We start from the raw sequence: 12,110 nt of genomic DNA on the forward strand, positions 1-12,110 counted from the left end.
GGAATGAGCACCTGAAGTGTGTCAAATATTGTGCTTGGTATTGGAAGGCGTGGTGGTGAATAAGGGAAAGGCCTTGCCTCCCTGGAGGATGCCTGCAAACTCTGGTTTTGTGTTGCATGATGGGGAAGCACCAGGAGTGCTAAGAATACAGAACTGGAACCTAGGAAGGTTCAGTACAAGAGTCTGCACTGAATCCTGGGAAAACCTGCTTCCTATTGAGATTGGCTGGTGGGTAGGCGCAGGGAGGGGAGCTGGGAATTCCTGGAGGTGGGCCAGGGCAGGGCTAAAGATGGCCAAGTGGCAGGACCCACTCAGATGGCTACCCTTAGTGCTGCTCACAGCTGTATTTACTTTTGGGGTCCCTCTATCCCATAGCACAGAGTTTCAGGAGGGTAGAGACCATCTGTGGTTCTTGGTACCTGGTGGGGAGTCATAGCTCAGATAACATTTGAACAAATGAACTTGATGGAGTTCTGTTTAGATCTTGAGGCTACTGGGGAGCACTGCAGGAGTGTAAGTTGGGGTTAAGCTAGCTAGCTTTGAGCTTTTGGAAGATTATGCAGGCTGCTGTGGGAAAACAGGGGAGTAGACAGTATGTCTGGGGAGCTTCCTCTGGCTGTTGCCTGAAGGGGAGTCAGAGAGATTTGAATCTGGCACCTGAAGATGAAGGCAACCATGTGCAAGGATCAAAGAGTAGCAGCAAGAAGCTGAGAAGGACCCCTTGCTGACAGGTAAGGGTGACCCAGTTCTACAACCACGAAGAACCAAATCCTGCCAACAGGAATGAGCTCAGAAGAGGACCCCAAGTGCCAGGTGAGATCACAGCAGGAGGAAACTTTGATTTTAGCCTTGGAAAGCACCAAGCAGAGAACCAGCCATACCACCCCGGACTTCCCACCTGCGGACCTGGAAGGGAATATATGGGTGCTGTTCTAAGGCACTGAGGGTTGTATGTTATAACAGCAATAGAAAACAACCACACTGATTTCTGGATGCATTCACTGAATTGAAAACAAAGGTGGACAGTGGGTCAGAAGGCGAACAGAGAAAAGAAATAGGTCCAGGAGGATTTGGAGTGGGCAAGACCAAAAGCATAGAAAGTAGGTGCTGGATAAATGTTGGCCACTGTGGCCATGGGTGAAACTGCGGGGATGCCTAGGTCCCAGATGCAGGTGGAGATCTGCAGAGGGACCTTTGCCTACAGACAATGAGGCTATCTCAGAGATATGGATTCCATGAGGTGTGATGGGATGGAGAAAGCAGGTGATATTGTCATGGCCCAAGCCGCTCTGAACTCCATGGGGCTAGGTTCTGTCAAGCAGGCCTGTCTTTGCCCTCTCTGCCTAGGAGCTTGAGCCTTCCTGTCCTTGCATGTGTGCCCAGTCTATGGAGCAGAGAGGAATGAACAGGAGTCAGTTGTGGCCAGCTCTGTCTTGTGAACTTTTTATGACTATGCTCTATTGACAGATGGTTTCTTGCTTTCCCTTTGGAGGGGGCAGGGAGGTCACAGTTCCACTCCTAGAATGTGAGAACTGGAAGTGTCTTCAGGGCGCATCTGTTCCCCCTTGCCTTATAACAGAGGGAAGTGCTGAGGCTTAGAGAGGGAGGGACACGCTCTAACCACAGAACAAACTAGGGACCAGGCTCCTGTTCTTCCCTCCTTCCTTCCCTCCCTCCCTCCCTCTCTCTCTCCATCATTCAGATATAGCTTCTAGCTGGGGATAGAGAGAAGCAGGATTCTGGAAGCAGCAGGCCATTCCCCTCCTAGTCCTGTGCTTCTCCTCCACAGACCCCAGTACTGCCAAGGAGAGATAGGAACCTGAAGTTGCTTGGCTTCTGTCTGTGCCTTCTTTTCCTACACATGAGAAAGAGGAGTCTAGTTTTCTTTTTCTCCAGTAGAGACAGAACAGAGACCAGCCAGGCTGGAGTAAAACAGACTGGAGGGGAAACTGAGATGAGAGTGTTTGGGGCTTTGCTGGGAGACCGTGGGTGTCAGAGTTCATTTTGTTACCAGTCCAAAGTCTGTGTGCCTCATGCTTCGAAAGGCCAAAACTCAAAATGTCAGAATTTTGAGTAAGGAAAATTTCATTGATTGAGAAGGTGCCAACCAAGGAGATAGAAAACCTAGTGTACCTCAAATCTATCTTAAGAAAGTACAGAGTTCAGGCTTCTTTCATGTCAAGAGAAGGGGAAATGGGAAGGGCAAGAAGTGATTGACCACTGCAGACATCTGGCTGCCAGCAGAAGTCCAAGGAAGACTGTGCTAGTTGATGTGAGTCTGGTCACAAGGTTCCTGCAAATCTCTGATAAACAATACATACTTCCCTTATCTCCTCAAGCCAAGCAGAATTCCTCTAATGATTAGCATGTCTGTATGCAAGACTAAGGAGAAATTATTAGCCTGAAGGCCATGGGAACAAAGTGGGCTTCAGCAAGATGAAGTCAGAGAGACTGAACATTTCTCTTCGTTACAATTTGATTTAGATCAGGGATTGGCAAACGTTTTCTGTTAAGGGCCAGATGGTAAATCTCTGAGGCTGTGGACTATATAATCTCTGTTGCAAATATTCAACTCTGTTGTATAGCACAAAAGCAGCTGTTAACAATATATAAAAAGATGGACATGGGCGTGTTTCCATAAAAAAATTATTTATAAAAAAGACAGAGGGTTGCATTTGGCCATGGGTTATATAGTCCATGGCAGTTGATGGTTGACTAGGTAGTTGAACTAGTTGATAGTTCACAGTTGATTTGGATGATGGTGGTGGTGGTGGTGGTGGCGGCAGCTTCCCCTATTGTCATCAATACCATTATTTGGAGCCTAGTTGTGGAAAGTCTTAGATGCCTAAAGCACTTGCTGGTGACACAGAGCCCTTAAGAGATTTTTAAAAAATAGTAATATGATTGTTTTCAGTTTTAAAAACAATTCAATAAATAATATACTGACATCACTCAAAATTATATCAAAAAATTATACAGTGAAAAGCGTCCCTCCCATCCATTTTTGTTACCCATTTATCTAAGTAGAAGCAACCAATGAGACTCATTTTCTACATACACAGTCTATATCTATCTATATTTATACTAATGTTATTTCCCCTACTTTTTATCCTACACACAGCATTTTGCATCTTGCTTCGTCAATAGGAGACTGTCCCTATACAATTTTGGTGTTTATATTCAGATAGCACTAACAAATTAATTTATTAGCTGTCTAGGGAAGTTTAACATCATGATGGTGAATCTTTCTCATCAGGAACACAATAGGCCTTTCCATTCACTCAGATCTTTTGTATGTCTAAGTATTTCATATTTTCTTTCTCTTTATCTTGAATATTTCTTGTTGAGTATATTTCTAGGTGTTTTAGATTCTTTCTCTTTTTATATCTTCTGATTATTGTTGGCATATACAAAAGCCACCTTACTGAATTCTCTTATAGTTTATTTTTTTATTTTTTATTTTTTATGCTTATGGCACCTAGTCTTCCTAGGTGATCTCCCATCCAAGTACTAACCAGGCCCCAACCCTGCTTAGCTTCCGAGATCAGACAGGATTGGGCTTGTTCAGGGTAGCATGGCCGTAGACTCTCTTATAGTTTAGAATAGTGTTTTGGTTAATTCTCTTTGGGTTTCCCATGTATATAATCATATTATCTCAAATGATGATTTTACCTGCTATTTTCCTATTTTTATATTTCTATTTTTTTCTCTTGTCCAATTACATTGCCGGTTCCTCCAGAAAAGGTTAAATAATAAATGGAAGAAGATGTCTTTATATTGTTTCTTACTTTAATGAAACTGCTTCTGGAAGATGATTTTTTTTTTTTTTTAGGGAAAAAAAGTTTATTTAGTCAGCGAGCCTTCGAAGGCACCTGGTTTCTGTTGATTATAACAAAGGCAGTAAAATGGCAACAGTACGGGGTGCATGATGGGTAGGAACAAGGCAGGGGGAGCAGGGGAGGGACAGGGGGAGGTTGGGAGAAGAGGCACAGAGGGAGAAGGGAAGAATGGAAACATCAGACTGGATCTTGGAACAGGCAGTCCTGGCCCCTAGCCACCCTGGTACAAGCAGATGAACATATGGACTCTCTCTCTCTCTCTCTCTCACTCTGAGCCTAGGGGCCTCTGCTGTCCTGCTCAATCAAGGATCAGTAACATCCAAGTGTGGGAGGTTTCAAACATATGCAGAGACTGCGTCCCCTCCCTAGACTCTGATCCTTAGGCCCACAATGTCCCTGCAGTCCACCAGAGGCTCCCTCCTCAGGGGCGTGGACACCTGGGCCCAGCACTGGCCATGAGAAAGCAGGAGTCAGCTAGAAGAGAAAACCTCCAGCCCATCCCTCCCCAACCCTGAAGGAGAAGGAAGGGGCAGGCACAGGCAGCCAGTGCAGTCCTCTGTTCATCACTGGTCACGCAATTGCCTGGAACAAGAAGGAGAAGACAGCCCCCAGTGCCAGCCAAAAGACAGAAAGAAGGCCGTGATGGTTCCAACTGTCTATGCCTTAGCTGGCTTCACTTTCTTAGGCCCAAAGCACATTCGGAGACTGGTGAGGTAGCTGTTGGAAAAGGTGAAGGCAGCCAAGAAGATGATGAACCAAGAGTTGTGCTCGAAGGCCGTAGCCCAGCACTGGCAGGGCTAGATGTTACACAGCCACAGCAGGGACATGAACATCAGCCAGGCCAACACCAGGCTTGGCAGTCAGGCCACATGGATACGGCTGTGAGGCTCCTGCCCAGCCAGTCAAAGACATTGAAAGTCAAGAAACAGGATGTGGGAATGAAGGAGTCTCCCAGGTACTGGTGTCTTCAGTGTTAGATTTGACCTCAGCAGTCATGGCGGGAAACGCCCCAATGGTGACTGTGAAAATGAAGTGGACAGAGAAAGCTGGAACTAAGATATTTTTGAGGATGGCTCAGATTGAGTGGCTTTTGGTGGTGGGCTGAGAGTTGGGGGCTGAAACTCCAGGCTCCTCTTTGCCTGCCCTTGGCTCCTCTCCCGGGAGATGACAGGTTGTGGAAAGATCTTTACTAATGAGGTCCCCAGGTTCTTTGAGCTTGAGCTGCTGGTAGTAGCAGTAGAAATCCAGCCAAGGCAGCCCAGGTAACAGATGATGGTCAGAATGATGCCCCCACAGACTGTGATAAAATAGCCAAAGGCACTTTCTGATAGCTCTGAGCCACTAGCGATGACACAGATCATGGCCACTGAGCCAAAGATGCCTGCCAGGCCCTGGCTGTTCATGATGCAGACCATGTAGTTAGCAGGCAGGAGGCCAGACAGACCAAGCAAGCCATCCTGAAGAATGGTACTGAACAAATTAATGAGTATGATCTTGATCATGGTCATGATGAAGAAAGGCGGGGCATTTAGGTGCACCTTCAGTGGGACAGCAGTGATCAGGAACACCAGGATTCCCATGAGGCTTCCCAGGACCTGAACAGATTGAAGGGTCCTCTGATGCAGAAAGGAGTTGAGACAGGTAAAGAGCAGCAGGGGCAACATGGCACACAGGGTCATGACATTGTCAAAGATGGCACTTAGAGAATTCTGCTCCAGAGAGGGTGCTGTGGGGGTGGCTAAGGCCTAGATGTCCCTGATCAGTTTAGCAGTGACCAAGGACACATTCTGGGACTAGTCCAGGCAGTTTGTGAGTGGCTGTCCTGAAAAAAAATTCCAGGGAAGCAGGGTCCCCAGACCCAGCATGATGAGGCTAAGCCAGACAGCTTTGTACCTGTCTGGACCTGGGACTGGTTGTCATGGTGACAGTGTTCCGGATTTTGCCTGGCTGACAGCCCCCTCCCTCTGAGGCTTGCAGACGCCCAGACTTGACAGCAGAAGGGTGGGAGCAGAGGGGGCCTGGTCATTCCTAGGCGATGCTCCTAGCTCCAGCTCAGCCAGCAGGCCATGTCCATGGGCTCCTTCTGGATAAGGGTCCAGAATGAAGATGGTGCACAGGGTATATGGGGAGAGAACCCCCCAGGCCTTGATCCTGAGTGAATTCTCTTGTCCTGATACTCAGAGGCAGGGAGCTGAGTTGTTTTTAGAAATGTTCATTTTATTCTGTTTTGTCAAGAATGTTTACTAAAAATACATATATTGAAATTTATCAAATGTCCTGTTAGTATATATTGATAGGACTGTTTTTTTCTCATTTTATCTATTAATATGTTGCATTATATTAAGAGTTCCTAATATTAAACCGTCCTTGATTTTCTGGTATAAGCTTTGTTTGGTTATGATTTAAAATTATTACTAATGTGCAGTTGGATGGTGTTTGCTTATACTTATTAGCATTCTTGCATCAACTGAGCTCAGTCTGTGGTTTTCTGTACTGGATGTATTAAACCTGATGCCTGAGATGTCCTCTGAGCACAGGTGTGTGGGAGGCTGCGGCACCTGTGTGTCTGGAGCTCAAGGGAAAGGGCTGGACTAGGGAGAGAAATCCGTGAATTGCTTGCATAGAGGTGGTATTTTGTGCCAGGAGACTGGGTGAAATCACCAGGGACTGAATGGATAGAGATGAAGAGAGGAAGACTGAACCCTGGGTGCTTCCATATGTTCTAGTTGGCCTCTGAGGAGGTGCCAGAAGAAGCGGGAAATGATTTGGCAGTAAGGAGGAATGAGGGACTGATCCATGCTATCATATGGATGAACCCTGAAAATATTATGCTGGGCACAAAAGGCCACATAATTCCATTTATGTAAAATGTCCAGAGCAGGCAGATCTATAGAAATGGAAAGTAGATTAGTCGTTGTGGGGGCTGGAGGGAGGATTCAGGATGGGAATGAGTGCTAGTGGGTAAGAGTTTCTTCTTAGGTGATGCAAATGTTCTAAATTTAGATTGTGGTGACAACTCTGTGACTATGCTAAAACCGCTGAACTGTACACTTTGAGTGGGTGTATTTAATGGTATGTCAGTTATATCTTAATAAAAATGTGTGTGTGTATGTGTGGGGGGAACCTGCGAAGTGGCTAAAATGAAGAAATAGAATCTGGTGACTGGCAGAAAGCTCTCCACCCCAGGTCAGGGCTCAAAGCTTCCCCAGTGGGAGGCCAAGTCTCACCTTTTTGGCAAAGTGGAAGAACATTAATTGGGGATAAGAGTACTTGGCAACAAGTTCAATTCTTGGACATCATTCTTCATTGCTAGGAGTACTAACCTAGCAGCCAGAAAAGAGGGTCGATTTTAGAAGGAAACATTTCCCCATGAGGAAAAGATTTACTGGCAGGAGATGACAAAGAAAAATGAGTAGGCTAGGCGCTAGAGCCTAGACTCGTCTAACATAAATCAGCAGGTGACCTGTCTGACCTGGGCCGGGAGAGAGGATGACTGGGACTGATTCTGGAAAGGCAGACGCCGCGAGGCAGGACTAGGATAGGTGGGCGGGGCTGTGCCTGGGTGGAGGCACTGCTGAATCCGCAGCAGGCAGGATTAAGGTGTGGAACGTCGGAATTGATGAGGTTTATGTCATCGGGGTAGAAGGGGAAGGAAGGAATGGTCCTGGAAATTTGGCCCACGCCTCGCCGGGCCGTTCGGAAGTATTGTCGGTAACCCCGCGTGAGTAAAGGGGTGGCCCCCAGCGTGGGAATTGGTCTTTACCTGCAGCGACTTGAGTTGTGCGCACGCGCAGATGGCCTGGCGGGCGTGCAGGAAGTATTGCGGACAGACGTAGATGCTGCGGGGCTGTGAACCTGAAGGCGCTGCTGGGGCGGCGAGGGTGTCATCTTTCAGGAAACAGGATTTAGTGAGGAAGAGAAGAGGCTATTCCAGACAGATGGAGGTTTGTTTTGCCAAAGTGATCCAGAAGCCACCGATGGGGGTCTCCGGCCAGTGGAGACAGAGATTGCTAAGGATGCTGGCAGAAGGCGACTGGTGGGGTTGCCACCGGAGGACATACTGAGTCAGGTGAAGGGGCTTGGTGGGTAGGTGCTGCCGCCGGGAGGCGTGAAGCGCGAGGCGCTGTCAACGAGTGAATAAGTGACCAGCTCGTGGTCTGTGCTAGGTTTTCACCCTCTTCACACTCATTTTCGAATGTAGAAAATTGAGGCTCAAATTGAGGGAAAATGACTTGTTCTGAATCCCACAGTTGGTACACGGGGCAGCCAGGATTTGGGCGGGGCCTCTTGATTCCAAAGCCAAATCTGGGGCTCCTGTATTGGAATTTAGGGGGCAACTCGTTCTGCACAGGATCAGATAGCATTTTCCGCTGTGCGAGCCAAGAGGCAAAATCAAGGGAATTATGTAGGTAAGTACTTAATATAAGATGACATAAAACATATTTCTATACCTTTTATTGACAGAATTAAAAACTTTATTTGCAGACACTAAATTTGAATTTCATTTACGTTATGAAATATGATTCCTTTGATTTTTAAAAAACTACATAAAAATATGAAAGCCATTCTTTGTTCAAGGGTCATACTTGATCAGGCAACGGGCCTGAGGTACTGATCCATACTGTCAGTTTGCTAATCCCTGGTTTAGATCTGTGCTGGCCAGTACAGTGGCCACTGGCCACATGTGGCTACTAAGAGCTTCAAAAGTATCTAGTCTGAATTGAGATGTATCATAAGTATAAAATCCATGTTGGATTTCAAAGATAGTTCCCAAAACCCCAGTAAAATAATTTTCTATTGATTACATGTTGAAATTATAATATTTTGGATAGATTGGATTAAATAAAATATTTTATTAAAATTAATTTCACCTTTTTTTTTTACCTTTTTACTAATTGTCTAATAATCTTTTAATGCGGCTATTAGAAAATGTTAAATTAGATATGTCTTTGCCTCATATTTCTGTTGTACAGCCCTGCTCAGGGAGTGAGGCTGGTGTTTGGGGGCGTGTGAGGACCGCTCCGTTTGTGTCGACGAGGTGGGTGGACATGCGGCTTGGCATTCAGGAGTGGAATGTGGGGCCATGTGGGGACAGTGCATCTCCTTAAAGAGAAGTGGTGGGCAGGGAGAAGAGGTATGCAGATCAAGGAGGCTTCGGCAGTACTGGGTTCAAGGTCGGGGTAGGTCTTTAGGGAGTAGTGGGATTGAGCTATTTTGGGGGGCAGCTGTGAGTGGCTGTGGGGCAAGCAGCTGGCAAGAAGCAAGAGGTTACTGAGCAGTCATTCTCCATTCTGAGCCTAGACCAGACTTGGGGAAGTAGTTTGACCAGTTCACTGATAGAACACGGATGAAGAATGTGAAGATGTGGCAGTCACCTCAAGGATCCTTTCTTTTCATAGCAGGAGAAGGTCCTGTTCCCCTGTGCTAACTGGGACTTTTCCTCTCTCCTCAGCCACAAGCCCCCTTGGCCTCGCCTGGGGTGACCTGCCTGCTCCCGCCCTGTGCTGGGAACAGAAGGCTTTTGGAACCATGCACCCTGGCTGTTCATGCCCAGGAGCCTGTGGCTTCCTGTTTCTCAGTGAAGGAGAAAGGCGGGGTATCTACATCCCTATCTGTGCTCTTTCATACTCAGCATTTGCGGTGGGAGGGTGAAAACCCAGGCATGCCTCTTGTCTCTTGTCTCCAAGTTCTGTGCCTTGGAGGAGGGTTGGAGGTACCAATAGGACACTACAGGGGAGGCCTGGGTCCCAGGCCTGCACTGCTGGACATGTTCCTCCCTTCTATAGACTGAATTTTTGTGTCCTCCCCTTCCAAATTAGTATTGTGAAATCCACCCCCCAGTGTAATGGTGTTAGGAGGTGGGGCCTTTGAGAGGTGATTAGGTGATGAGCCCGGAACCCTCATGAATAGGATTAATGCCCTTATAAAACAGACCCCAGAGAGCTACCTCACCCCTTCTACCCTGTGGGGATGCAGCAAGAAGACAGCCATCTATGAACCGGGAAGCAGATTCTCACCAGATACCAAGTCTGCCAATGCCTTGATCTTGGACTTCCCAGGCTCCAGAATTGTGACAAATAACTGTTTGTTTATAAGCCATCTAGTCTTTATAGTATTTTGTTATAGCAGCTTGAATGAACTAAAACTCCCCTTCTCTGACCTTCGGTTTCCTTCTCTGTTATTGAGGGATTTGGACTCCATCTTTAAAAGATCATTTCTTGATCTTTTCCAGCCATTAGGGACTAATGTACTAGAAGAAATGGTCAAAACAGACTGTGCTGGTAGAGGCAGGAAGCGAGGGGGCTGTCACCTGTGGTGGGATGGTTTTCTCCTTGAGATAGGTAGACAGTGTTTCCTCACTGTCTTCCTTGCAGGCCCGGCATTCAAGGCCCTCCACTGGCTGGTTCTGGTCCAACTTTCCAGCCTTGCTGCCCATCCTACCCTATGCATGGAATTGGAGTAGTAGCCACACATGGACAAAAAGTTCTGCCCCACCCCCTTTTAAATTCTCTCATTGCCCTTCCTTTCTATCCCCTCCCCTGGACTTTTGCTGTCCCAGTACTCACTGACTTCCTGTTTCCTGTGGATAAAAGGAACTCTGTCATGGTACATAAAAACTCCATCCAACTTTACCCGATGTCACAGTCTCAACTCCTTTCTTTCATGCGGGGCTACTTGCAGTTCTCCAAACTGTCTGCTTTGTCAAGTCTTAGCCTCCTCTGCCCTCACTCCCTTCTCTTCCATCTCTGCCTGGAGAACCCTCATTTAATCTTCATGGTGCAGCCTGGGCATCTGTTCCTCTGGGAAGTCTTGTCCTTCCCACCCACCTCCTTAGCTTGGTTTGGTGCCTCCCACATGTTCCTGTCCTCCTGCATTTCCCTGATATAGCATTGGTCTCACCATGTGGTGAGGAGGCTCAGCTCCTGGGGCAGGGGTGGCCTCTGATGGTGGAGGCCAGCAGGTTACCTAGGGTAGGTGCTCAGTAATGTTCCCTGAAAGGCTGGCTGACTGAAGGAAAGCTTTTGGTGTCTCCCTTCCTTGTCATTAATGTGTGGTTGTTGAAAACCTATCGTGGTGAAGACTGGACACCTGAATGGTCCTTGCCTTCCTTATATAAGCAGCTCAGCTCATTTCTCAGTGTCCCTTGCAGTTAGGCCAGGCCATGTGACAGAGTAATAGTGAAATGTGAGTGAAAATGGGGTGTGTCGCTTCCAGGCCTGGACCTTGAAAACTCCCTCTCTGCCCATTTCCTCTGACAGTTGCATGTAGATGACAAGGCCTGAGGGGATGGTGGAGCCACAAGATGGAAGGGGTCTGTTCCTTAAGTGACCATGTGGAAGAGAGCTGCTTCTCTGGCTTGGACACCCACCCAGGACTGTTCATTTGTAAGAAACAATCTTCTATGGTGTTCAGATGTGTTTGGTACCACAATATAGCCTGCCCTAACTGGTATTCCCGTTGCCCAAACCTGAGTGCAAGTGGAAGAGTAACGAAGGCACATTCAGGCCTAGATGGTGGGTCGGACAGGGGAGGTGAGGGAGAGAGAGATATCCAGGTTGACCCAGCTATGTTCCTAGCCCACACAGGTGGCTAGATGGTAGAGGCAGTCTCTGTAGCCAAGAGTGCTGGCAGAGGGTCTGGGCTCAGGGGAACGGTGTGAACGCCATATGCTCAGTTTGGGACATGTTAAGATTGAGGTTCCTTGGTGACAGTTCAGTAGAGATACTTATGCATGAGGGTTTAGAGTTCAGGAGACCGTCTGTCCTGAGGGCTATGGGCATGTTTGTGGCAATTGAAGCCAAGGGGATTGTGAGTAAATAGATGAATTGTTTGGGAACCAGAAACATGCTAAACCATAAACAAAAGAGCCTCCAGGGCTGATCTTTCAGGAGACACTGCTGCCTTTCAGGAGAAGCCGGCTCTCAGAGGGAAGCCATTGTTTCTGTTTTATAGGCTTTCCCCCCACCTGGTCTGTAGCACTGGGTCCTCAATTTGTCCCTACCCCAATGCCCAGTACCTGGATTGCTTTTTAAAAGTGAGAGTACAGCTCCAGGAGCCTGGGAGTGTGAAGCTTTAAAAGCTATGAAGGGGATTGTGACATGGGGCCCAGGAGGACTGGGACGGTTAGTTCTGTACGGGAAGCACATGTTCCATTGAGGTCTGATTCCAGAGGAGTGTCCTGGGCATCTCTGATTGGCTTCTGGTGGGCAAGTCTCCCTCTGAGCCTCAAGCTGGGGATGGGTGGCTGTCACAAGAATGTGACTTTGGGGA

The 12,110-nt window shown here is 47.4% G+C and overlaps 2 pseudogenes; both read right to left on the reverse strand.

Moving 5' to 3' along the window:
- Positions 1-3,466: 3,466 nt before the first annotated feature.
- LOC118606280 lies at positions 3,467-3,586 on the reverse strand (annotated as a pseudogene).
- Positions 3,587-4,409: 823 nt separating this feature from the next.
- Positions 4,410-7,146, reverse strand: LOC107517512 (annotated as a pseudogene).
- Between the last annotated feature and the right edge of the window lie 4,964 nt (positions 7,147-12,110).

Source organism: Rousettus aegyptiacus, unplaced genomic scaffold (assembly GCF_014176215.1).
Source record: "Rousettus aegyptiacus isolate mRouAeg1 unplaced genomic scaffold, mRouAeg1.p scaffold_m13_p_7, whole genome shotgun sequence".
Taxonomy (NCBI): Eukaryota; Metazoa; Chordata; class Mammalia; order Chiroptera; family Pteropodidae; genus Rousettus; species Rousettus aegyptiacus.